Below are 12,353 nucleotides of genomic sequence, written 5' to 3' on the forward strand. Positions count from 1 at the left end.
CACCGCCACTTCCCAGCAAATTAGGGACACTGTTGCTCCTGGGGTATCGGAGAGGACCATTCGCAACCGTCTCCATGAAGCTGGGCTACGGTCCCGCACACCGTTAGGCCGTCTTCCGCTCACGCCCCAACATCGTGCAGCCCGCCACCAGTGGTGTCGCGACAGGCGTGAATGGAGGGACGAATGGAGACGTGTCGTCTTCAGCGATGAGAGTCGCTTCTGCCTTGGTGCCAATGATGGTCGTATGCGTGTTTGGCGCCGTGCAGGTGAGCGCCACAATCAGGACTGCATACGACCGAGGCACACAGGGCCAACACCCGGCATCATGGTGTGGGGACGCGATCTCCTACACTGGCCGTACACCACTGGTGATCGTCGAGGGGACACTGAATAGCGCACGGTACATCCAAACCGTCATCGAACCCATCGTTCTACCATTCCTAGACCGGCAAGGGAACTTGCTGTTCCAACAGGACAATGCACGTCCGCATGTATCCCGTGCCACCCAACGTGCTCTAGAAGGTGTAAGTCAACTACCCTGGCCAGCAGCATCTCCGGATCTGTCCCCCATTGAGCATGTTTGGGACTGGATGAAGCGTCGTCTCACGCGGTCTGCACGTCCAGCACGAACGCTGGTCCAACTGAGGCGCCAGGTGGAAATGGCATGGCAAGCCGTTCCACAGGACTACATCCAGCATCTCTACGATCGTCTCCATGGGAGAATAGCAGCCTGCAATGCTGCGAAAGGTGGATATACACTGTACTAGTGCCGACATTGTTCATGCTCTGTTGCCTGTGTCTATGTGCCTGTGGTTCTGTCAGTGTGATCATGTGATGTATCTGACCCCAGGAATGTGTCAATAAAGTTTCCCCTTCCTGGGACAATGAATTCACGGTGTTCTTATTTCAATTTCCAGGAGTGTAGTTAAAAAATGGCTCTGAGCACTATGGGACTTAACATCTGTGGTCATCAGTCCCCTAGAACTTAGAACTACTTAAACCTAACTAACCTAAGGACATCACACACATCCATGCCCGAGGCAGGATTCGAACCTGCGACCGTAGTATTCGCGCGGTTCCGGACTGCGCGCCTAGAACCGCTAGACCACCGCGGCCGGCAACAAAATATTTCTTTTATCGCATTCTCTCACATGTCGATCTATCTTTACTGCACCGATTCTATACAACCGACAGGCACTGATATGAATTAGGTCAGCAGTCGAGGGTCACATGACTGCCTGGTAGCAATTTGACATCATCTGCACTTACAGCACTGTACAGTGTGCTCCTTTGAGTGAGTGAGAAACAGTTTGTCCGATGAGCTTACTCTATCCATATCACTCACTAATACACTGTAAAGCAAGCTCAACATTGAATAATTATCTGAAAAATTTTTTTTAGTAAAATACGTTTTATATCGGACTAAGAAGTATAAAATAATTTATCCTAGCCCTATGCAGATAGGTAACCATATGCAGACAGTCCCAGAAATTTGTGCTTGTGAATTATAAGAGTTATAACAAAAAAAGTGGAGCACATACGATACATAAAAGATGAATGAATAGTTCACCCCTAAGTATTATCTGTTGGGCAACGGCCTTGCCGTAGTGGAAACACCGGTTCCCGTCAGATCACCGAAGTTAAGCGCTGTCGTGCGTGGCCGGCACTTGGATGGGTGACCATCCGGGCCGTCATGCACTGTTGCCATTTTTCGGGCTGCACTCAGCCTCGTGATGCCAATTGAGGAGCTACTCGACTGAATAGTAGCGGCTCCGGTCAAAGAAAACCATCATAACGACTGGGAGAGTGGTGTGCTGCCCACACGCCCCTCCTATCCGCATCCTCAGCTGAGGATAACACGGCTGTCGGATGGTCCCGATGGGCCACTTGTGGCCTGACGACGGAGTGCTTGTTGCTTTAAGTATTATCTGTTGCATTGTCGCCACGTTTTAGGTTACAAATCTTAAAAGTATTGTCATAGCTATTAAAAATTAACATACATAAATTATCAGGACTATCTGTATGAGGCTAGGAGAAATTATTTTTGACTTTTTAGTCTGACTAAAAAATGCTTTACATTTAAAATTTATATTTGTTTAAGTAATTATTTTATGGTTTTTAGTCTTGCACGTGTAAAATTTCTTAATGGTTTTTAAAAATTTTGAGGGTCTTATATTTTAATTAAATAATTACTTGTATATAGACAAGCATTTCACAGACATTTTCACTTGTGTATACGAGGGTTGGAACTTAAGTAGTGGCAACTATTTATTCATAACTGATACAAAAAAGTTACATGTTTGCACCTGTTTCTGTCCTTCAAAGTAGTCACCAGCGTTGGGTAGAAATTGTTGCCAGAGATATGGAAGACGTAGTCTACCGTTAGCACAGCCTGTTCTGTTGATGGTGTGAATGGTGCTATCTACTGCCTATCGAATCTTACGCCGTATCCTAACACTGGATGAGACATGGGCCACATCATACCAGCCAAAAGTGACACGCCAGTCCAAGGAATGGCGTCGTTATGGGTCGCCGCGAAACTCGAAAGTGTGTCAGAGCCCTAGTATGGCGAAAGTTATGGTGGTTCTCGTGTACGACTGTGATGGTGTTATCCTAACGAATTACGTACCTCCACGGCAGGCCTTCAATGCATAGTATTACTGTTCATTTTTGGAACATAACCTGCGATAAGCTTTGCGAAAGAAGCGGTGACACTTTCTACGCAACCCACATCATTTTGCACGACAATGCGCGGGCGCATACAGCGCTAGCTGTGGCTGCTCTGTTCGGTCAATGGGACTGGGAAGTACTGTACTATCCACCATACTCGCTGGACTTAAGTCCTTGTGACTTTGATTTGATTCCGAAGATGAAGGAACCACTTCGTGGCATTCGCTTCAGAACTGTTCCAGAGATTCAACAGGCACTAGACCGCTCCATTCGCACCATCAACAAAACAGGCTCTGCTAACAGTATACTACGCCTTCCACATCGCTGGCAACGGGCTCTACACAACGTTGGTGACTACTTTGAAGGACAGTAACAGGTGCAAACATGTAACTCTTTTGTATTGGTTGTGAATAAATAGTTGATAGTTGCCACTATTTAAGTTCCAAGCCTCGTACATATGTTATACGTATTGCACACATCCCCCTGCTCCTGTTTCTGTTCATCTCCTCTTTCCTCCTCTGTCTGCACAGATGTGTCTATACACTTGCGTACCACATGGAAAACATTCCAACACTACCTGGACAACACACCGGTCGTGCAGGGCAGTCGAGAAATCAGGTGTTACCCAACCATTTCACAACCAATCCTACCCACACTGAACGAACTGACAAGAAAGTGAGTTAATTATTCATTGTCGTCCAGTTCTGAGATACCTTTAGAATTTAAAGCCGCCACCTCACTGGGTAGTTCGTTTGAAATCAGATGCAAGATTTGTACCAAATGGACAGATAGACAAGAAAGGGACCTAATAAAAAGTTGTTGGAAACACAATGTTGTGGACGCTTATATAGCACAATCTACAGCAGTGTACTGTTTGGAGGGGGTGACTAATATTTTGTTTCTGGCGAGCTTAGTCTATAAAACTATTGTGCATAGTTTTCGTTGCACTCCATGTGCAATTTGAAATTGAGTCAGATTATGTATTTTCAAGTTTCAGTCTGTCTTGAGTGCGAATCAAATTCTGAAGCATAAAACAACACAGAGAGATCGGTGGAAGATTTGCTGTGGCTTCCTGCTCTAGGCATACGTTTCTTAAACACTCGCTTTTTCTAAGACGCATCACATTCGTGGAAAAACTGAATGCCTCATCGACTTAGAAAAAGTTTTTAAAAAATTGAATTGCCGACTTGATTGTACAATATGATTTTCAAGATCTTATGCGTGATTTAATGCTTGTCGCACACTGCTTAAATGTTGTAGAGAAAGATATGAGTGTTTGGCACTGGCTCAAGGTTTCTATGGGATCAGCCAGCCCTTATACACGTTGGCCCAAAAGTCACGATGCGCATATAACTGAGAATAATTTTTTCATTTATCATTAGTTATCACTGATATGTCGCAGACTTAAAGACGGAGCATGGTCAGTCTCCCTGCCTTCCTCTGTCAGGATTTGAAATAAACGGATGGAGAGAAGAATAAATAAAAACTTACTTACAATTATAAACGCTGCGTAACTTTTGAGTCACTCTGCATATAGTTACATTTTCTTCTTCTTTCAGTTACATTTCATGTTTCGATTATTTTAAAGGGTGTTGAAAATGAGAGCAATCAAACACATTAGTGTCTCTCTCTCTCTCTCTCTCTCTCTCTCTCTCTCTCTCTCTCTGTGTGTGTGTGTGTGTGTGTGTGTGTGTGTGTGTGTGTGTATGTGTGGGTGTGGGTGTGTGAGCGCTCTACAAAGTGTTCTCAAACTCTGAAACAATAAAATTGTACAAGTCGACTTGTATTCAAAAGCTCATTTATGATACAGTGTAGGCAAACAGTGAATTAAGCACAGAGAGAGCGAATGTGTTACTTCTACTGGTAACTTACCTGACGCACTTCCCTTAATATACTCTGGTATCACTGTCTCTTCACCAAACTACACTGAGGTGACAAGTAATGGGGTAGAGATATGCACATATGCAGATGGCGGTAGTATCGCGCACAGAAGGTATTAAATAGCACTGCATTTGCGGGGCTGTCATTTGTGCTCAAATGATTCATGCGAAAATGTTTCCGACGTGATTATGGCCGCACAGTGGGAATTAACGTACTTTGAACGAGGAATGGTACTTGCTGCTTGTTGACTGGGACATTAAATTTCGGGATTCGTTAGGGAATTCCATATTCCGAGATCCACGGTGCCAAGAGTATGCCGAGAATACCAAATTTCAAGCATTACCGCTCACCATGGACAGCACAGTGGCCGCCGGCCCTCACTTAACGACCGACGCTAGAGGCGTTTGTGCAGAGTTTTCAGTGCTAACAGACCAGAAACACTACGTGAAATAAACGCAGAAATCAATGTGGGACGTACGACGACGTATCCGTCAGGACAGTGCGGCGAAATCTGACGTTAATTGGCTATGCCAGCAGACGACCGGCGCGAGTGCCTTTAATAACAGCAGGACATCGCCTGTAGCGCCTCTCCTCGGCTCATGACCATATCGGTTGGACAATAGACGACGGGGAAACCGTAGCCTGCTCAGATGAGTTCCGATAGGGTTCGAGCATACCCCACAAAGCCGCGGATCCAAGTTATCAAGAAGGCACTGTGAAGGTGATGGTGTCTGCATAATGGTGTCGGCTGTGTTTACATGGAATACGCTGGGTCTTCTGAATGTTCGATTAGTTGGAGACCATTCGCAGCCATTAATGTTCCCAAACAATGGTAGAACTTTTATAGACGGCCATACGCCATGTCACTAGGCCACAGTCCGCCCCCGGTAGCTGAGTGGTCAGCGCGACATAATGTCAATCCTAAGGGCCCGGGTTCGATTCCCGGCTGGGTCGGAGATTTTCCCCGCTGAGGGACTGGGTGTTGTGTTGTCCCAATCATCATCATTTCATCCCCATAGACGCGCACGTCGCCGAAGTGGCGTCAAATCGAAAGACTTGCACCCGGCGAACGGTCTACCCGACGGGACGCCCTAGTCACACGACTGGGCCACAATTGTTTGCGATTGCTTTGAAGAACATTCTGGACAATTTGTGAGAATGGTTTGGCCATCAAGATCGCCCAGCATGAATCCCTTCGATTTGGATATAATCGAGAGGTTATTTCGTGCACAAAATCACGCACCAGCAACGCTTTCACAGTTAAGGACGTGTATAGAGGAATCATGGCTAAATATTTCTGCAGGGGACTTCCATCGATTTGATGAGTTCATTCTAAGCGAGATGCTGCAGCACACCGGGCAAAAGGACGTCTGACGTGATATTAGGAGGTACCCATCACTTCTGCCACCTCAGCGTAACAAGCAAATGACGAAACCACGGCAGTGATCAGATGCTTTTCAGGGTCGCCTTACTAAACTAACTCTGAGTGTCCTGACCCCTAGCATAAGATCCTTTGAACTCGCTACGGAAGTAGAAGGAAGCCCTTTAAATGTAAGAGATCTCTCTCCTCCCTCCACTCCCCCGCCCCCCCCCCCCCCCACTCCCTCAGTCCCCACTGCTTTAAGGCATTCATATCGTGCAATTTGTAGTCTTCGCTTCCCAGTAACAATACTAACCCTACACACACATACACACACATGAGCGCGCGCTGAGAGACCAGCGCAGCTCGATATAGCATTCGTTTCTCGCCAAAATGCGTTAAGGCGCAGCCGCGTAACAAAGAGATGCCAGAGGCCGTGCATCATTGAGGATATTTGCTGGGCGTGGGAATCGCGGCGGGGCCATTCATAGTGCGGCTGAGGACGGTCACGCTTGTTACTGCCACCGCCCGCTGTCAGCTGCTGCGCCGCCGCTGCCGCTGCCGCAGCCGCGCACAACCGGTTCGGAAGGACGCACCGCACCACGCCGTGCCGGGCCACGCCGCGCCGAAACTCAAACACGCATAGAAGCCAAACGCTGTCTGTCGGTACATAAGGCCATCACAAACTTGAACTCTTGTTCTGCCTCATCGGGTGCTGATATTCCCGAAAGCGTCAAACAAGAACTGTATCGGCTATCTATGTGCAATGTTTCTTTCGGACTGTGTCCGGCCCACCTTACATTAGTCCTAAGAATAGGACAGAAAATCCATAGAATGTTCAGAGTCGTATGAATTAGCAAATTTACTTAATACCACAAACCACAGTTAATAATAAAAGTATGGTCATATGCGATATCAAGGTATTTGTGACTGGATTGAGGATTATTTTGGTAGGGAGAAGGCAGCCAGTTATATGGATAGAAAGTCATCAACAGACGCACACCAGGCTCAAACTCTTACAGGAATCGACGGAATGCAGCGAGTAATGGTGATAACGGGCAAGGGCACTACATTAGTAGTGTTTGGATAAGTTGAGAATATGGGTGTGATGGGAGGCGTGCTAAGGCAGTCACTGGAGTTGAGATGACCTGTGTCCAGATGACTCGGTGGGCAGGACATCTGCGTAGTAAGAAGGAGACACGGGTTCGAATCCCAGTCCGACACAAATTTTCAACTTTCAACATTGATTTCAATCAATGCCCGCTCACAAACAATGTCTGTAATTCCTTTGTCGCTTAACTTCGGATCTGACCCATGGAAGGGTATTGGAATCCTTGGTGTTCATGTTGTATATTAATGGCCTTACGTACAGTAACGCATTTCGCAGAAGATGGAGTTACCTATAATGAAATATTGCCTGAAAAATGCTGCACAAATATTCAGTTAGATCTAGGTAAGATTTCAGAGTGATACAAAGGCTAGCAACATACTTCAAATGTGCAGAAATGTGAAACTGGGCACTTCACAAAACAAAAAGAGGAGTGTTATATTATCCTATTGCTATGTTATCAGTGAGTCACAGTTGGAATCGGTCAACTGATACAAATGCCTGCGTGAAACAATTTCTGGGGATATAAAATGGAAAGATCACATAGGTTAAGCCGTAGGTAAAGCAGGTGGTTCATTCGTGGAATACTCTCTCTACAGTCAGTCTACAAATGAGGCTACGTACAAAACACTCGTGCACCCGTCCTAGGATACTGTTCAAGTGTGTGGACCCATACCAAATAGGACGGGGCAGCACGAATGGTCACAGGATCGGTTGACTGATGGGAGAGCGTCACGAACATGCTGAAGTAACTCAACGGCAGAGAGCTGATGACAGACGCACACTATCCCGTGAAAAACTACTTAGAAAGTTTATACAACAAAATTAAAAATGATTAACCTCGGAAAATATTAGTCCCCTACGTATCGGTCCCATAAGGATCGCGAAGACAAGATTAGACTAATTATAGGGCGCAAAAAAGCATTTAAACAATCATTCTTCGCGGGCCGCATAACTGAATGGAACGGTAAAAATCTCTAATAACTATTGCGATAGACGTACCCTCTGAATCTCACAGTGGTTTGAAGAGTATAGATATAGATGTAGATGGAAAGTAATGCGTACACCTTCGTAGCTCTCAACTAATGACAGGAATGGTTTATGGCAGCTAATGAACTGTTGAATAGACGCTCCTCTACAGCTACAGTCAGCAGGAAGCCTTAACAGTAAACAGTTGTGTTGTTACAATGTAAGGCATAGAATACTGCGCAGCAACGTGATGATACTGAATTCTTGATAGCATAAGATGACACACCAAAGTATTTAATCGGAGAATATAAACTGTTTATGGTAACTGTGTTGATGCGAGCAGAGTTCGTCGCTGGTCGTTTAAAGATGTTGAGGAGGGAATGTCTGACTTTCAGGACAGAAAATTGCTCGTCGTTTAACAGAAACAACTGAGTTGAACACATAAAACGTCGACAGACTGATTCTTTGTGATCATGACATCACTCCAAGAGAAACTGCTGGCATTTGCGATAAGACGACAAATTAGGACCGGAAAGGAAAAGGGAAATGTTTCCCTGCAGCATGACAGTTCCAGAACACGCAATTGACATGCTACCACAACAGAACTTCAGATACGGAAACTCGCCCCCCCCCCCCCCCCCCTCCCATAGGACAGTATCCTCTATACACTCCAGATCTGGCACCGTCTGACTTCCATATGTTCACGCTAAAGAAAGAAAATCTGGGGGGGCATCACTATACATCTGATGAAGAAACTGAGAGAACTATCAGAGACTTGATGAGCGTCCACATCTTTTTAGACCAATTCAGAACACTTGTTCATCATTGTCGGAAGCGCACCTAGTTGTTTGGTGATTGTACAGAAATGAAAAAGGAAGTGAAGTCGTGTGGCATTGTTGGGTGGTTCGCTCCGAAGGGCAGGTTCAGCCGCCTAATTGGAAAGGTTTTCTGTCCTTCCCGACGTGTGAGAGTTGTGTGTTCGAGTGTATCTGGTAAGTGTAGGTGACTGTAAAGAGTGCGTGCAGTGCGGTGCCATGGATGATGATGAGAGAAGAGAGAGGTAGAAACCTGGTACTGCCACATATCTTACTTCTCTGGAATAGCATCAAAAGAGCCGGAGTGCTTAATGTTCCCATCCGACAGACGGATCAACCTCAATAGTGCCACATGCTCTCACTTCATGAGACACTTCGGAGAGGTTTGGAATTTAATCCATGTCATTGGCTCAAAGTCTGGTGATCCTCCCCTTCGCCATAAAGGCAAAGGAAAAGCAGCCAACAGTACGTGGCGTATCCATGTGATTACCCATCCAAGTGCTGGCGTGCTCGACGTCGCTTAACTTCGGTGCTCTGACGAGAACTGGTGTATTCAGCGCGGCAAGGCCCTTGGCTCTTATGGAAAACTAGATATCGGTAATTAAACACCATATTGTAAGGATTAAATCTGCGTTTGATTTATGAAAATATTACCAGAGATACTGAATTTACTAAACAGGAGGAATTGCTATTCATTGAGTTCTTGTCTATACTCCGCAAGCCAAAGTAGAGAACATGGCAAAGGATACTTCGTACCAATATTATAGATTTACAGTCCTGTTCCATTCACATAACAAGAGCGGGAAAAAGACTTTCTGCATGAATGCGCATGTGTTAAAGGCGCTGCAGTCTGGAACCGCAAGACCGCTACGGTCGCAGGTTCGAATCCTGCCTCGGGCATGGATGTTTGTGATGTCCTTAGGTTAGTTAGGTTTAACTAGTTCTAAGTTCTAGGGGACTAATGACCTCAGCAGTTGAGTCCCATAGTGCTCAGAGCCATTTGAACCATTTGAATGCGCATGTACCACGACCGCAGATTTTAAAGAATGAGTGGAACTTTGGTTCCATTAAAATGGGAAAGTTTTCCGTAACATTAGAACTCCAGAAAAGAATAGAAAACAAATAGAGCAGCCGGAAGAAGAAGATGGAAGCCTTTTAGAAGCCACGGGAACTCAGCACATCATGATGTTAATGCATTTCCGAAGAAGACGGATGGTGCCATCATACTTGCCAACGACGAAAAAGTTTCTATTATGCTCGATATTACTGAACCTCTATTGCACATAAATGATGAATGAAAGCCTTTTATATTACTCCATATCTTCTGCTTCATGGCATAAACTGACGTCCGAGTATCCGGTGAGAAATGTCAAAGCACGAACAATCTGCACCTATGATGGTGGAACAGAAATAGGTGAAGAGCGAGAGTTTTGGTGTTAGGAATGTTCTCCAGTCATTCCATTCCATCGTGAACGTAAGTCGTAGGCGCCGCTGCCCGATTTGTTTACGAATTCATCCTCCCAGATCAAATAAAATAAATTGTCATAATATGTAAGGCTCTCAGCTCATATTCTGGTTTAAATACCCACCTCATAATTGTAATCTGGCCCGTATCCGTAGCCCCAAGGTCGCTAACGCAATCCTGTGCGTTGTCGGACGTAAGCCGGTTCGAATCCTGTTGATAGATGAAATTTTCACTGCCAGAATTTGGCCAGAAAAGGGGGGAGATGTCGTGGTGTAAGGTTTATGATCACCAGTCTTCGTGCCAATGACCTGGATTAAATTCCAAGCCTCTCCATAGCGTTTTAGGATATGAGTGCATATGACACTGTAGATTCTGCTCCGTTTGTCGGATGGGGACATTAAGATCCACGATTCCCTTGCTGCTTTTCGAGAGGAATAGGTTATATGCCTACATCGGGTTTAACCCTCCCCCTCCCCTTCATCCATAACACAAACCCAACACCACACTGTAGAAAGCCTCATCACAGTCACCTGCACGACATAGATACACAATTGACACTTCGTAACAGGTCGGAGGAGGACAGTGGCAAACGACTTCCCATAGTCGTATGCCATCTGTGACAGTGCGGGATTCCTGCATCTGCTCCCCCTACGCCTATTTCCTAAGTATGACACTATTTGTTAAACGAGATTTATGTTTTCAACTGCTTTCATTATTTGAATCAAATGCCAGGATGATTTCGTCCCCGTCGTTGGTCTGTCTGCGTTTGTTCTACATCTCCGCCCGCATCTCGTGGTCGTGCGGTAGCGCTCTCGCTTCCCACGCCCGGGTTCCCGGGTTCGATTCCCGGCGGGGTCAGGGATTTTCTCTGCCTCGTGATGGCTGGGTGTTGTGTGCTGTCCTTAGGTTAGTTAGGTTTAAGTAGTTCTAAGTTCTAGGGGACTTATGACCACAGCAGTTGAGTCCCATAGTGCTCAGAGCCATTTGAACCATTTTTTCTACATCTCCAGTTATAGTTATGTAGGCAAGAGCAATAGTTCAGCCTGCTTTTCTTTCAGGAAAAGCTTTCCTATTCGGACCGACCGACTAGCAGTGAACTTAATTTTACGCCTACATGCTATGAGAGACTACGCTGAAGTTTGCAGGTGAATTCAGGACACGAGTGCACAACCAGCTGTGCGGTTTTGATGTTTTTGTTAAACATCGTAACCTCATAACAACGCCTGCTAGGTGATCAGTTTACAACTTCATTTCTTCTTCAGCCACTGGACAGGTTAACTGAATCCTTGTCTCAGACAATCGATAGTACGGGTACATCTCACTAATCGCCAACCTGAAATTCGTGTTCCAAAGAAGTTATCACTAAATCATATAATTAAGTCAAAAAGTAATTCACCACCTGCACCGCTCCTTTTTATACACTTCCAATATTCTCAAGTAATGTAGTCTGACATTGTAGCAAAATACTTGGGTTATAAACAAGAAAAGAGTTCTGCAAGCGATCTATTTCATTCTGTGTCGTAGTATGAAGAGAAAACTTGATTCTCTACTAAAAATGCATTGGTTGGTAAAGGAGATTCTGAAGAGTAATACACATGCGAAAAGAAGTGAGTACATATCGTGACAGGATACAACTCTATGATTTATTAACACAGTGATGCTGAAAAACAGAATGTAACACCTCAAATGGGATGCGTGCACTGTGATCGGGTAACGCTGCAGACAGCCAAACGGAAAAAAAGGAAGATTACATCTGAACAATCCCTCTGCTTCAAAATAAGGAAGTTTGGACTGGATACCGACGAGAGGGAAACCGGTATCGGCATTATTTAGAATAGTATTCCAGCATTTGTCTCGAGTGATGTCGGGAAATTGCAAAAATCCTTAATGAGGTTGGTCTTTCGCGAATTTGAACCTAGCTCCTTCGGAACAGTAGTCGATTTTCGTACGACACTGTGTCGGGCTCCTGTGTTGACTACCCAGCGTACCATACTGCAGCAGTTTAACAGTTAAATTCTGTGTTAACTCCTACCACTCGCATCACTTTTGGTCCAAAATGAGTTACGGGTCTATCAGTCTAACTTA

General features: G+C 45.3%; 1 protein-coding gene and 1 pseudogene across 2 annotated transcripts in view; one reads left to right on the plus strand and one right to left on the minus strand.

Annotated features, from left to right (window-relative positions):
- Window positions 1-12,353, minus strand: part of LOC124555664 (protein Wnt-16-like) — a 776,949-nt gene that overhangs the window by 717,122 nt on the left and 47,474 nt on the right. The window lies entirely within an intron of this gene.
- Window positions 1,590-1,707, plus strand: LOC124556918 (annotated as a pseudogene).

Source organism: Schistocerca americana, chromosome X (assembly GCF_021461395.2).
Source record: "Schistocerca americana isolate TAMUIC-IGC-003095 chromosome X, iqSchAmer2.1, whole genome shotgun sequence".
In the NCBI taxonomy this organism is placed as follows: Eukaryota; Metazoa; Arthropoda; class Insecta; order Orthoptera; family Acrididae; genus Schistocerca; species Schistocerca americana.